This window comes from Suncus etruscus, chromosome 10 (assembly GCF_024139225.1).
Source record: "Suncus etruscus isolate mSunEtr1 chromosome 10, mSunEtr1.pri.cur, whole genome shotgun sequence".
Lineage (NCBI taxonomy): Eukaryota > Metazoa > Chordata > Mammalia > Eulipotyphla > Soricidae > Suncus > Suncus etruscus.
This window is the reverse complement of record NC_064857.1, coordinates 42,686,169-42,699,315: the sequence shown is the minus strand read 5'-3', so window position 1 is coordinate 42,699,315 and position 13,147 is coordinate 42,686,169. Positions and strand designations below refer to the sequence as shown.

Here is a 13,147-nt window from a genome sequence, read left to right as displayed (position 1 = left end):
CCAAGACTCAAAGATATGTGTGTAAAATGCAATTTGAGGCAATGCCTAACTTGGTTGACCATTTTTCCACTTAAAAATGGCAAGATAAAGGATCGAGTAAAAATTTAATAATGTCATTTACTACACTTATTCATGTCTTGGTTAGAATTACTTTAATCTGATTATTTTCTTCTTAAAATCGGTACTCAATTACACTGAGTTAATGATGTTAAAGGAATTCAAAGAGGATCGAGGACTATTTCTAAAGAGATGGAAAGTCAAAGATACTCAGTTATGTGTAGTGGCAGTGATCATGAAGACTAGGCATTTACAGAGTTGACAGTAAAATCACTTAAGGGTCCATATAAAAACTCATGGTGGAGACTTTCATTCCACAACTCTTTGTGCAGTATATATTATGTGTCCAACATTTTGCTTAGTGAAAGGAGAGTCAGTTTTAAACAGGCAGTTCTTTTTCTCTCTGAAATGCAAATAAGTATGAGCAGTATACCATTCGAAGCAGGTCTGAATTCCAATGGGCAAGTCTCCTTAGTATATTATATTTTGAACTTTTAGAAAGAGACATATTAATAATTTAGCTTTGAAGTGAACCAAAGTGAAATGATGTAGAATTAAAAGCATCAAAAATGCTGCTAAAATATTTATGGACACTATGTTTTGACTAAAAGATTGCATTTATAGAATGATTTATGTTCTAGTTTCAGAACCTCAGCAGCTAAGGTTGGGACCAAATTTCACAATTGTGCTTCCCACTATGTAAGTATTTTTCCATTTGTCTTCCTTTGTATTAATTACTACTATAATATACTTGGGGGATTTATAGCAGCATTGTATATTATTTCCAAATAATTCCTTTATAAATAACCAAGCTAAAGATCCTTAGACATTAAAAACAGCAACAGAAGAGTGAAATGCAGTTTTACAGTACTAAATGTGATAAAGAAGAAAAGAAAGGCACAAATGTTGCTGGTTATAGTTGTGATAGAGGAAATATGCAGACCAACATCACCTTTCCTAACTTTATTAATTCTGCACTGGTACAACCTGCTTATAGTAAATGTATTTGCTTTCTCCATCTTGTGAAATAGAAAATCAAGGAGTCTTTAATAACCCTCCAACCTCGCCTGCTGTTTGCACACACTGTTAGCGGAATCACAACACTGCACATAATCCAATAAAGCTCACAACACCAAAGATATATGTAATCAAGGATCTGAACGAACATCCTTTAGGTTAGATTCAGTCTCTTTCAACTTGTACTTCACAAAACAAACAGTCTCTTCAGGCAGATAGAAAATAGGCTTCTATCAGCCAAAGCAAATATGAAGCCATGCAGAGTGCTAACATATGTGGGTCTATCAAGCATTCTTTAATCCCAACAACAGAAAGAATGCGTTTTGCTTTCATATTTTATATGAGGTATGAAAACATGAGTATTTGGAGGAGCACCTATAATAATTATCAATTTTTTGTTCTTTTTAATTTGTTTGTTTGTTTTGTTTGTTTCTAGGCCACACCCGGCAGTGCTCAGGGGTTATTACTGGCTTTGCTCTCAGAAATGCTCCTGACAGTCTCAGGGGACCATGTGGGATGCTGGGGATAGAACCCTGGTAATTTATTTTTAAAAAAATAAGGCAATGATCCAAGTAGATTTAATCTGATCACAACATTTAGTTTTGATCATTCAAAAATGTGGATAACAGGGGCCCCGAGTGATAGCACAGTGGTAGGGCACTTGCTTTGCACTAATCCAGGATGGCCTTTGGTTCTATCCCCATCATCCCATATGGTCCCCCAAGCCAGGAGCAATTTCTGAATACATAGTTAGGAGTAAATCCTGAGCATCACCAGGTGTGGCCCAAAAACCAAAAAAAATATCTGGATAACAACAAAAAAATGCTTTTTAAAAGCTGTGCTGATATTTTTGCAAAGCAGAAGCAGAATAAGAAGATCAAATATAGACTAGTGTTCAAGGATTCTGGGCATTGAGTCCACTATACGTATGAATTCACTTAAGTTTTAGAAAAATTCCATTCTGAAACTCTCCACTAGCAGTGCACTTGATTTTTAGTTTATTCCGTCTCAAATAACAGTTCTTTCACCTTCTTCACTTGAAGGCAGAAACCAGCAATGACTCAAAGTCAGGTGGTTACAAAGGAAAGGGAAAAAGAAATCTAGAATTTCCTCTGCCCTCCCTGGGATAATACTATCATCAAAACATTACGATATGGTAGGATGGTGAAGATCAAGCTTTGCTTTTTGAAAGAATCCAATACTATAATAGGAATTTATTTTTTAAATCTCAAAGTAAATTTGCGGGAAATCAAAGAAATTTAAAGTTTCTGAGAACTACCATCTTTCTTCCCAATCATCTTGAAAATCAATGGTGTTGACCCATTTTTCTTTTTTAATTTGTTATGAAATAATTGCACAATACTTAGATGAATGCTGGGATAAATCATGTCATTTGAAAATAGAAAAATCATCAATCAAATTCTATTCCATAACAGCCATGCTGGAGCAATGTGTTCTTGGTTTGACACAGTCAGCATGGTTTCTCTTTAATAAGAATTCTATTTTTCTGTTCCTTTTTTGAATCCACATGCCCAGGGCCTTTTTGTAGCCTCCAGCACTCTTCTGACTGAAAAGAAAATAAGTCTTTGTAAAGGCATTTGCTGAAAGTTTATATTTCTTGCCTATAGATAGATCCTCACATAAGAATTGTTTGGGCAAATGTAACCTAAAAAAATAAATAAAATCTCATTTCCAGTAAGAACTATATTAGTGTGCATAGATCTTCAATTAAGATTTTGTAGAATCAATAATATTTTGATAGTTTAAAATTTGGTACAGAAAGCATACTGGACTATTTGAAAGGTAGCAAAAATGTCTACTTTTAATAACAATTTATGTTAGATAACTTTGTAATCATAGTTAAAATATGTCAGTACATATATTTTAGAAATTACATTCAAGTTTGACAAAATTTGCCTTTTTTCTTTTTTTCTTTGGTTTGACAGAATTTTAAACAAAAGTCAGATACTCTTCCAGTATAATAAAAATTAATTTTCTCTAAATGAATATTTTCCTTTTCCAAGAAAACCTCTTTAAAACCCTGCCTAAAGATCAAAAGAAATACTCCAACTATGTGAATCTGAGGACATAAGAAACATATTATAATCACAGCTATTTTATTATAGAGAAGTATATTAAAGATTAAAATTATATATGTCTCTCAACAGTGATCAACCATGAAATTTAGATGTCTAATAAAGACTTTATTGTGGTTGATTTCAGAAATTATACATTACACTTTCTGCAAAAATAAAGAGAGCAGGTTGTACAAAAGTTTTTCTTACAAACAAAATGAAAAGAAATAAAATCAAACCTTAGGTTTGATGTTTATAAGTTACAAAACAAATGAAGAGCTACTGGATTAACTGTCTTTAACAAATCTCAATACACATTTTTAAGTTATTATATTCCATAAATTAAAATGTTTTCTACATTAAGAACCACATGTATTTAAAATTTCTTCTGGGCAGAGAGGTAACCTGTTTCTAATACTTTTCTCTCTTTCTTATAAGGAAAACTCTAGATTTGTGGTTATGTTTTTTTCTTCACTCTTTAAAAACTGTTAGTTCTATCACAGAAAATTCTAAAAGAAAGACTAGTCCTTCAGGAAACTCATTTTTGTAGAGAGCTAGCACAGAGTACACAGCTACTATTCTGCATAAAGATATAATTTCTGAGGCATGGGATGTTGTGTGTAGAGGCTGATACATTTAGGTACCCCCAGAGTCAGAGGAGAACAGATAGATAGGCTTGCGAGTTGCTTCTGTCTAGGAAAATAACCATTTCTGTTTTACAATGGGTAATAGGCCACTCCAATGTGCTCTAGTAGATTTTTCTAAGATGTTCAGAAGCTGTGCGTTGTATATGCAAGTGCATCCATGTGTATGTAATAGTCAGTAAAGGTTTGCAGGCTTTATCTTAAGTATGTAAAAGGATGAAGATTATCCAGATTTAGGGTCATCTCCAGAACAAACATTTAAGTCAATATGGCAGGCATCTAGTTAAAGAATAGATGGTTTTGACATTTGAATTACTCTTACTTGGTCATATTAATCCCAAGGGACAGGTCAAAGATGATATTGTAGAAGTAGGAATCACAAAGCTCAAGAGGTATTGACAAATTATATAGCATTTTTGAGTATGAATTCCTTATATGCAATCTGGGAGATAATAAAATCTACTTCAAGAAGTTGCTAGAATTAAATATGGGAAAATATTAGGAATATATTATGGTCATAACAAATGGAGACTATTCTAGTTTGGGTTTGGTTTTTGTGCCACAGACAGTGATGCTCAGTGCTAAGGGATCACTTTTTGCAGGGCTTGGGAGACATATCATGATTGTTGGGGATTGAACCCAGGTCAACCACATTCAAGCAAGCAGCTTACCCACTGTACTATCACTCCAGCCTGAAGAAATGAAGACTACTTTTATAGCTATTAGTTGGGGGGAGTAATCATGAGAACAGACTAGAATGATGACAACTGATTGTGATCTTAGTGGATAATAGTTCACTAACTAATTTGAAATTCTGGTATTTGTCTTTATGCTTGAATAACATTTTAAAACTAAATATGCTAAAATAAAAGCAATAGTACTGTATTGTGTTGGGAACAGTGAAAAAACTCAGAGCAAAAATATTGAGTTGAAAAAGTACATACATATACTTAAGTTTGTCTTTGAGTCTTATTACAAGTAACATTTTCATGAGATCAAGGTAAAATGATTACTATTTGTTACAGCATTATGTGAGAAGCAATTACATTTATTATAAAAACCAAGAGTATTCTTTTCCATCAATTCATTTCTATATTTTGATGAACTATTTATGTACTAAACCACACTACAATGTGACTGATACATCAGTCAGTTTCTGTAGGCAGCATATCACCACTCAATTAGGTTTGTCAACAAATAATTATTGTGGGTCTCTTATAGAGGGGGTATTGTGCAGAGGACAGTCTCTGGAACAGAGATGGAGGGCTGTGGTGAGGGGAAACAAGGAGAGTTGAGCTATAAATTTCAAACAATGGTACTTTAATTTTAGAATTGTGTCTTCAACAAAGTGTTTTCAATGTGATAGATGACAGAGATTTATCAACTTTTATATTCAATAAGTGCATTACAAAAATGAATAATTACTATTTTTGCTAATATTTTAACACTGAACCAATTAGAAGAATGTTTTTAATAAAGAACTGTCCTCTAAAATAAATTTTGTTGTATAAAAATATTATTATCATCTTTATTTCTGTGAGGAGTGGCAAGAACCCATTCTGAAAACTGTCAAGTTGGAGTACAAGAGGTTACATACTAGTTTTAAAAATGGTTTGTATGTAAAAACTCCACAGTGTCTGGAATAAGCGATTTGAATATGCCTTATTTCTACTTCTCATCAATCTTGTAATGTGTTGGTACAATAGAAAAGGTGTAATAGTTAATGATTTTAAAGTAACCCAATGGCCAACACCTAAACATACAATAACTTGTCTGAGGTTCCTGTAATCGAGAAAGAGAGTTGAACCCAATTTTCCTACTCATGCAACTTTTTAATGATGACCTGGTACAGATCCTGAAAACAATAATAGAGAAAACAATCCAAAATGCTCTAATAGACTTTTCTAAGATATTCAGAAATAGTGTGTGTGTGAGAGAGAGAAAAAGAAAGAGAGAAAACATGCAATGATTATTAAAGGTTTGCAGGCTTTAAGAAAAACTTCTTATCTTAACCACACAGAAGGATAAAGATTACTCAAATTGAACTTCATCTCCAAAACTAACTTTAAGTCAATATGGCAGACACCTAGTTACAGATCATCTGGGTTTTGACATTTAAATCATTCTTAGTCATGTGATCGCCCAAAGGCTCTCTCCTATTTGTTATATCAAGAATATAAAATGTTAATTGACATATTTACTTTAGAATTTATTTATATAAATTCTTCATTTATATACCATTAAATGTCTTTCCTTCACTGATCTGGGTAGCTAGTAACTTTTTTATGTTTGTGTGTATGTGCCTAACTAGTCAGAAGAGAACTTAGAAGAAAAGAGGAAATTTCTTTCTATACAGGATAAACAGCATCATTAGGACATGGGCAACATATTTATAAGATAGTTAGGGGAAAAGATATTTTCTTAAGCCATACCCTTTGTTTAAAATCATAGTTTCTTTATGGATTATTCTATACCATGTGCTGTATAAATCTTTCATTTCTATGAGCAGACATGCTCATATTGGGCAAAAATAAGAAAAGAAACAATCTCAAAATGTGATGAACATCATTTGTAGTGATCAGGTTTTTTTTATTGTGATGCTGAGTTTACATTAGCTTTGGCTTACTTATGAGAATGTGACAAAATAAGTTTCATTGAGGCTGATCCCAACTTTGCAAGGGTGGCTGAGTGTACCTGTTTGCATTCAGTCACATTGTTTTCATTAGCAACAGACACAGTTCCTTTGAGAACACTCAGAAAATTTAATTATAGTAAAAAAAACATTATAAAAGCTCAGGATAAAATAAAGACTAATTGAAATGAATCACGTTATAAAGATGTACATGATGCAACAGCAAGAAGTCAGAATGATGCCACTGTAACTCTAGGTTTTTTTTCAAAGTGTTCTGTAAAGTTTTTATTTGTGGATATAAAATGGAGTCCTCAAAATAATTAAAATGTCCACACCTCAAGGTACAGATAACAATGTCTTAGTTAGGGGCCAGAGAGATAGTACAGTGGTGTTTGCCTTGCAAGCAGCTGACCCAGGATCTAAGGTGGTTGGTTCAAATCCCGGCATCCCATATGGTCCCCCATGCCTGCCAGGAGCTATTTCTGAACAGATAGACGGGAGTAACCCCTGAGCGCTGCTGGGTGTGGCCCAAAAAACAAAACAAAACAAAAAACAAAAACACTTAGTTAGGAGGAGGTGCAAGATCTGTGACTTGAGCACTTGGGCTTTCTGTGAATAGTTTTAAACTGAAGAAAATTAGGACCCAGATGGGTAAAAGAAGTCCTTTACCCCTTATTTAACAGCTTAAAAAATTAGGTAAAGTCCCATTACAGGAAGAAATTATTAAAAATAAACTTTTACATTAGAAAAATTTATCTCAATGCAAATAGTTTACAAGTGTGTGTATTTTTCATCTTTCTCTGGCTTCTCAGAGACCTCTGATTCCTTTCTCTCAGGCTCAGGATGGCCTAGAAAGGTCCTGCATAGTTGTGTTGTCTCATATATTTACTACTTCATGGATACATATACAAATAAATTATTTTTTTCTGCTATTCCATATTTTAGTGCACTGGTATCAGTGAAGAATTTAGAGGGTTGATGAAAAATTATTTTTCCTGACATACTTTCAATATCAGGTTTTGATTAAAGTTGTAATATTGTTCAAGGTGTTTAATTGAGGGAAAGCAGAAGAGTGCGTAAAGTCCCATGATGGAATCACCTGCATTGTGTTTATATCTATGATTCCTGGTTCTCAGCAAGCTGTCTTCCAATTGCTTTATCAACAAAGCAATAATCTACAGAGTCAGACTCAGTGTTTGACTCTGTGGTTCCCATCAACATAGATTTTGAAGTTCCCAAAACTGGTCAACATAAGGACCAATCTTTGCCACATGCAAGCTTGGACAGTCTGACAAAAAAGCCAGTAATGCCTTAAACTCTGTAATAGGTTTCCTCCACAAGAAAATTAAGGAAAATTTACTGGCTCATTCCATTTTCTTTCAGATAAAAAAATGTTTAAAGTACTTTATTTTATGTGGCTCATTAAATTTTTAAATGTTTCCATCATAAGTAAAATATATTTTATTATTTTAGGAAATGGCTAATAATTAAGATGCTTAATTTAGAAAATTTTATTTTCTCTTTTATTTCTCTTTTTAAAATTAATTTCTAAATTTACAAATAACTCCCTAGTATAAACATTTTTTCTCAAAAACTTCAACCTGTTCTGAGAAATTAATCATAGGAAGAGTCTTATAAAATTCAAACTATCATTTTAATTCACAGTTTATATCTTTTACCAAACAAAAAAGATCAAATTTAAAACTTTTGTGTTTGATGAAGCAGACCAAGTATGGAATGTGGGATTTCTGTTAAAATTGTTCATTGTGTGTTATTGTTGCACAAATTCCACTAACTTTATAAGAAGAAAAAAATGGGGGATAAATTTCAACCTCAAATAAGACATCTGATTGACTTGAAAAATAATTGGTATCTTTCCACTTAATCTACATTAATGTAAACAATATATCTTTTCTTAAACAAAGATTGTGTGATTCTTCATTTATCTTTTATGACAAGAGAGCAAAGGTTCTAGTTTAATGAATGGAAAGAAGCCACAAGGTCAGTTTTAAAAGCCTTACAGGTCAAATGTCTGACATCACTGAACATTTAAGGGAAAAAAAAACCCTAACATGGTAATTTCTATTTTAGTCAAACCACCAGGATCCAACTGAGGCTTCAAGTAGAAAGAAAGAAAACACCATAATTTAGTAACATGGAGACAAGCAATTGAGATGACAATATCCTTTCAGGCTGTATTTGCTCGCATCTTAATAGGGTAAATTTTAAAATAAATTTGTGGCTTTAAATTTTGACAGCTGACAACAATCCCAGGCATTGATCAAGGAATTAGAAAAGGAACAGTATATACTTTTACTTTACATATGCATTGATTTTTCTCCCCAAATGGAAGGCCTCTGTCATTTAAAAAGGTTATTCATAGATCTACAGAGCTGATCAGGGTCATTAATAACAATAGTAAACTGATCATCATTCCAATGGGACCTGACAAGTTTCTTTTCAAAATGGATACTAATGTATTGATGCCTGTGAAGTTCATTATACCAGTAATAAATCATTAGTCTCTGCAAAATGATTTATATGTTGGTTGAAATGCATTACAATAGACTGTCAGAGAGCTTTGCAGGCATAGCAAGCTCTCTTATACTCCTACCAAAATTGTGGTGTTTAAGCGTTAATTAAACACCGAGACTACACAAACCACTGGAACTATAGGGGTTTCTTTAAGACATTTTTATAAAAACAGTCTTAATTCTGCAGTCTTGGTCCTGCCCTGAATTACTACTGTCCTACAAAGGTTTTTACATTTTTCTTTCTCCATTTATTTTATAAAGGTTCACGTTGACCTTTGCTTAACTAAATATCTTTTAGCTTTGTTAAAAATGCTTTGAGAATTCCTAGCTGCAATTATTCTCTTCAGATTATTTGCATGCATAATAATATGCACAGTAAATAAACTCCCCCACATTTAACTTTATCAACTGACACTATAATGAAGTATTTAAAACTGAACATGTGCTAAAAATGTTTATTTCCAAACATGCATGAGAATGTATCCTTAATATCCCAATAATGTTTCAAAGTGTTTGGTAAATTGCAGGCATTATTTGTCCTCTAGAGACAGAAAAATAAGACAAACTGAAAAGAGTATTAACCTGTGGAAGTGTCTTTTGATAGTAAAGGTAGTTAAACATAACAACAGAGGAAGGGTTCTTAGATCATGTCTAGTGTTTAGTTTTGGTGCAGAATTAATGCACATTACATTCTCTATTGCTTTGTTTATTGGAAAGGAAGATAAAAGGAAAAATTTATGACTACTAGCTACATTTAAAACAAATTAGTTAGCATGTAATTTTCTTTGATTATAGTAGACTTCTCTGAAACCTACCTGTTGCACTTGTGGCAGAAAAACTGGTATAAATATCCTTATATTTAGAAAGTCATATTTTTTCTGGGTCATTTTAACATGGTGTGGAATCCCATTTGGTGATGTATTACCAATCTTGTATAGAATGCTGTATTACATGCACAGCAAAGTTTACTTGATAAAAATAATTCAATAATTTACTTAGTTATTAAAAGGGAAAAGTAAAACATGGCAAGAGAAATAGACCAATGGGCTGGAGCACTTTTACTATAGAAAAAGAAGGTTCAGATGCCAACATTTCATCACTGCCTATGATACACTGAACACTACTGGGTGTGGCCTTAAAACAAACAAAAAGCAACCCTTTTTTTAGTTAATAGTAGGTGCCTGTGCTGTCTATAAGAGCCAAAAATATTCTTCAATTTGTTTTCACTTATCTGTCCTTGGTTGAGATATTTATGAATTATTGCTGTCACTGTGATAAAAAGTGCTTAAGTGGATAACAAGCGTCATCCAGACCTGGAATGCTGTAATCAGGTATATTTTCTGCATCAATTTAGAAATTAATTGTTAAAGTTAATTCCTAAAACCATTTCAATAAGACCTTATAAAATTAACTATACAAATTGGCCTGGTTGTCACTCTAACAATATTGTGAATATGTATTATAATAATAATATATATCAGGGGTTTCAAACTAAATTTACCTGGGGGCCGCAGGAGGCAAAGTCAGGGTGAGGCAGGGCCGCCTAAGAAATTTCGCTTACCGAATATTCGCAATAAAAAAATCGCATTAGTAAGAAAAAAATCGCAAAAAATCGCACTAAACATTTGCATACCCCGAACGGAACTGCTCAGGGTATGCGAATGTTTAATGCGATTTTTTTCTTACTAATGCGATTTTTATTGCGATTATTCGATACTGCGATATTTGTTGTTTTGTTTTGTTTTATTTTGTTTGTTTGTTTGTTTGTTTTTGGGGTCACACCCGGCAGTGCTCAGGGGTTACTCCTGGCTGTCTGCTCAGAAATAGCTCCTGGCAGGCACGGGGGACCATATGGGACATCGGGATTCGAACCAACCACCTTTGGTCCTGGATCGGCTGCTTGCAAGGCAAACGCCGCTGTGCTATCTCTCCGGGCCCTGTTTTGTTTTTTTAAAGACACAAGGTCAGTCATAATGGTAATTATTCGGTACTTTTGATGAGATAATAGTATAATGTCAACCATGAGAAATAAAAATAGGCCCATTTGGGGACAGAGGATGGACAAGCATGGACACACGCATGGACAAGCATTTTTCATGGGGAGGGGGAAGAGATGGTTCAGAACTTGTACAATATGGAGCTGGAAGTCCAATCCAAAGCTACCAACCCCCAATCCTATGGTTTCAACTAGTGACAGAGAATTACCTATGTTCTTCAAATACACAATCTTTTAAACCCTAGACTCTTTAACAAGAAATACTAAATGACCAACCAGGTGCTGGTAACATTCTGATTTGTAATTCGCCCAGGCAATCTGACAAAACTGTCTGAAGGAGACTGGCAGTATCACTATGGAGTCATACTGCTAATTAGCCTTCAACTATTATATAGCACATGAGAAATAACACTGCTCACATGAACAGAAGAAAGCAGGTCAATGAAATGTGCACAAATACTGCGATATTTGAAGGCCGGCCGCGGGCCACAAAATGTTGTGCGGGCCACAAAATGTTGTACAGGCCGCAAATGGCCCACGGGCCGCGAGTTTGAGACCCCTTATATATAATATTTAATAATAGAGTAATATAATAATATTATATATTATACATGATATAATAATATAATTTCAAGTCATTATCTACGAAAGGGCATTTTCAGAAACATGGGTGTTGTTTGGAATATGAAGCCATGTGTCAATCTAGAACACACTCTTGTGATGGAGACCTTGCTCAGAATTACATGCTGAAGCTTTAGTTATTTCACACAGCATTTTATGTATCATAATTTATTCCTGATGATTGTTCCAATATGCTGTATTTCATTCTTGCTATTTCAGAAAGTTTCCAAGTGAAATAGCATATATGATGAAAGAAACATCTCTATAAGAGCAATATGGAATATGCAAAAATGTGTAAAAAAAAAACCTTAAGACATTACCAATCTTCACCAAAAGACAAAATAAATGGAAAAGCTTATCAGGTACTTAAAGAATATGATCAATTATGATAAGATCAATGATTTTCAAACTTTTACATCTGCCACACTGGTCTACAGACCATCAGTTGTAAACAATTGACTAGATGTTGATTTTTTTTTTTTTTTTTTTTGGTTTTTGGGCCACACCCAGTAACGCTCAGGGGTTACTCCTGGCTATGTGCTCAGAAGTTGCTCCTGGCTTGGGGGACCATATGGGACACCGGGGGATCGAACCGCGGTCCGTCCAAGGTTAGCGCAGGCAAGGCAGGCACCTTACCTTTAGCGCCACCGCCCGGCCCTAGATGTTGATTTTTTTAAAGTTAGTTTATAAGTTCAGTGTACTATCACTGTTATTTATCTAATAATGAATGATAGATACTTATGGTTATGAGTGAAAAATTATCTTAAAGTTCACCTAAAATTGGGGTTGAAGCTATAGCACAGAATTAGGGGGTTTGCCTTACACAGGGTGGATCCAGGAAGGACCTTGGTTTGATCCCTGGCATCCCATATGGTCCCCTGAGCCAGAAGCAATTGCAGAGTGCATAGCCAGGAGAAATCCCTGAGCATCACCGGGTGTGGCCCCCAAAAAACAGTAAACCAGAAAAAAAAAAGTTCACCTAAAAATAAAAATAGCAATGAGGAAGAACATTAAGAAAAGACTCATTACTAGACAATAAAATATATTAAAACAGTGCAAAAGCCACTACAACAGAATATTAATGTGGGAATCATATAACTATAGAACAGAAAATATGGAGGCAGGCTTACATATGTAAGTAAATTTACTTTATAATAGAAGAGGCATCTCAAACTAAAGGCTCACATAAACTTTTCATTTAATATATGAGATTATAGGTGGTTCAATTTAAAAAAGTACTCTTGCATTTATCTTAATCCATAGCACATAAGTTCTAACAGTTTCCATACATATAGACATTTATTCATAATATAAATACTTCCATTGGCTTTTCCCTGATTATGTTGACAAAATTTTAAATTTTTGATAAGGTTAAAGCTAGAAGATATTTTTATATTTAGACAACAAAAATGTAAACACATATATAATAGCACTGGCAATCTATTATATGATAAATCCATAAATATGTACCATCTGGATTTTACAGCATTTGCACTTATATGCAATAGCCATAGAGGGTTTGGGGTTTTCTTCTTTTGTTTCTGATGATTGCTTCACCAGTGATGTGCCGG

The 13,147-nt window shown here is 33.7% G+C and overlaps 1 protein-coding gene and 1 non-coding gene across 2 annotated transcripts in view; both read right to left on the bottom strand.

The window, feature by feature from the left end:
- TOX (thymocyte selection associated high mobility group box) overlaps positions 1-13,147 on the bottom strand; it is a 340,045-nt gene that overhangs the window by 76,053 nt on the left and 250,845 nt on the right. The window lies entirely within an intron of this gene.
- LOC126021054 (small nucleolar RNA SNORA19) lies at positions 11,281-11,409 on the bottom strand. Its single transcript, XR_007499670.1, has one exon. It is a non-coding gene; the product is annotated as a small nucleolar RNA SNORA19 (small nucleolar RNA).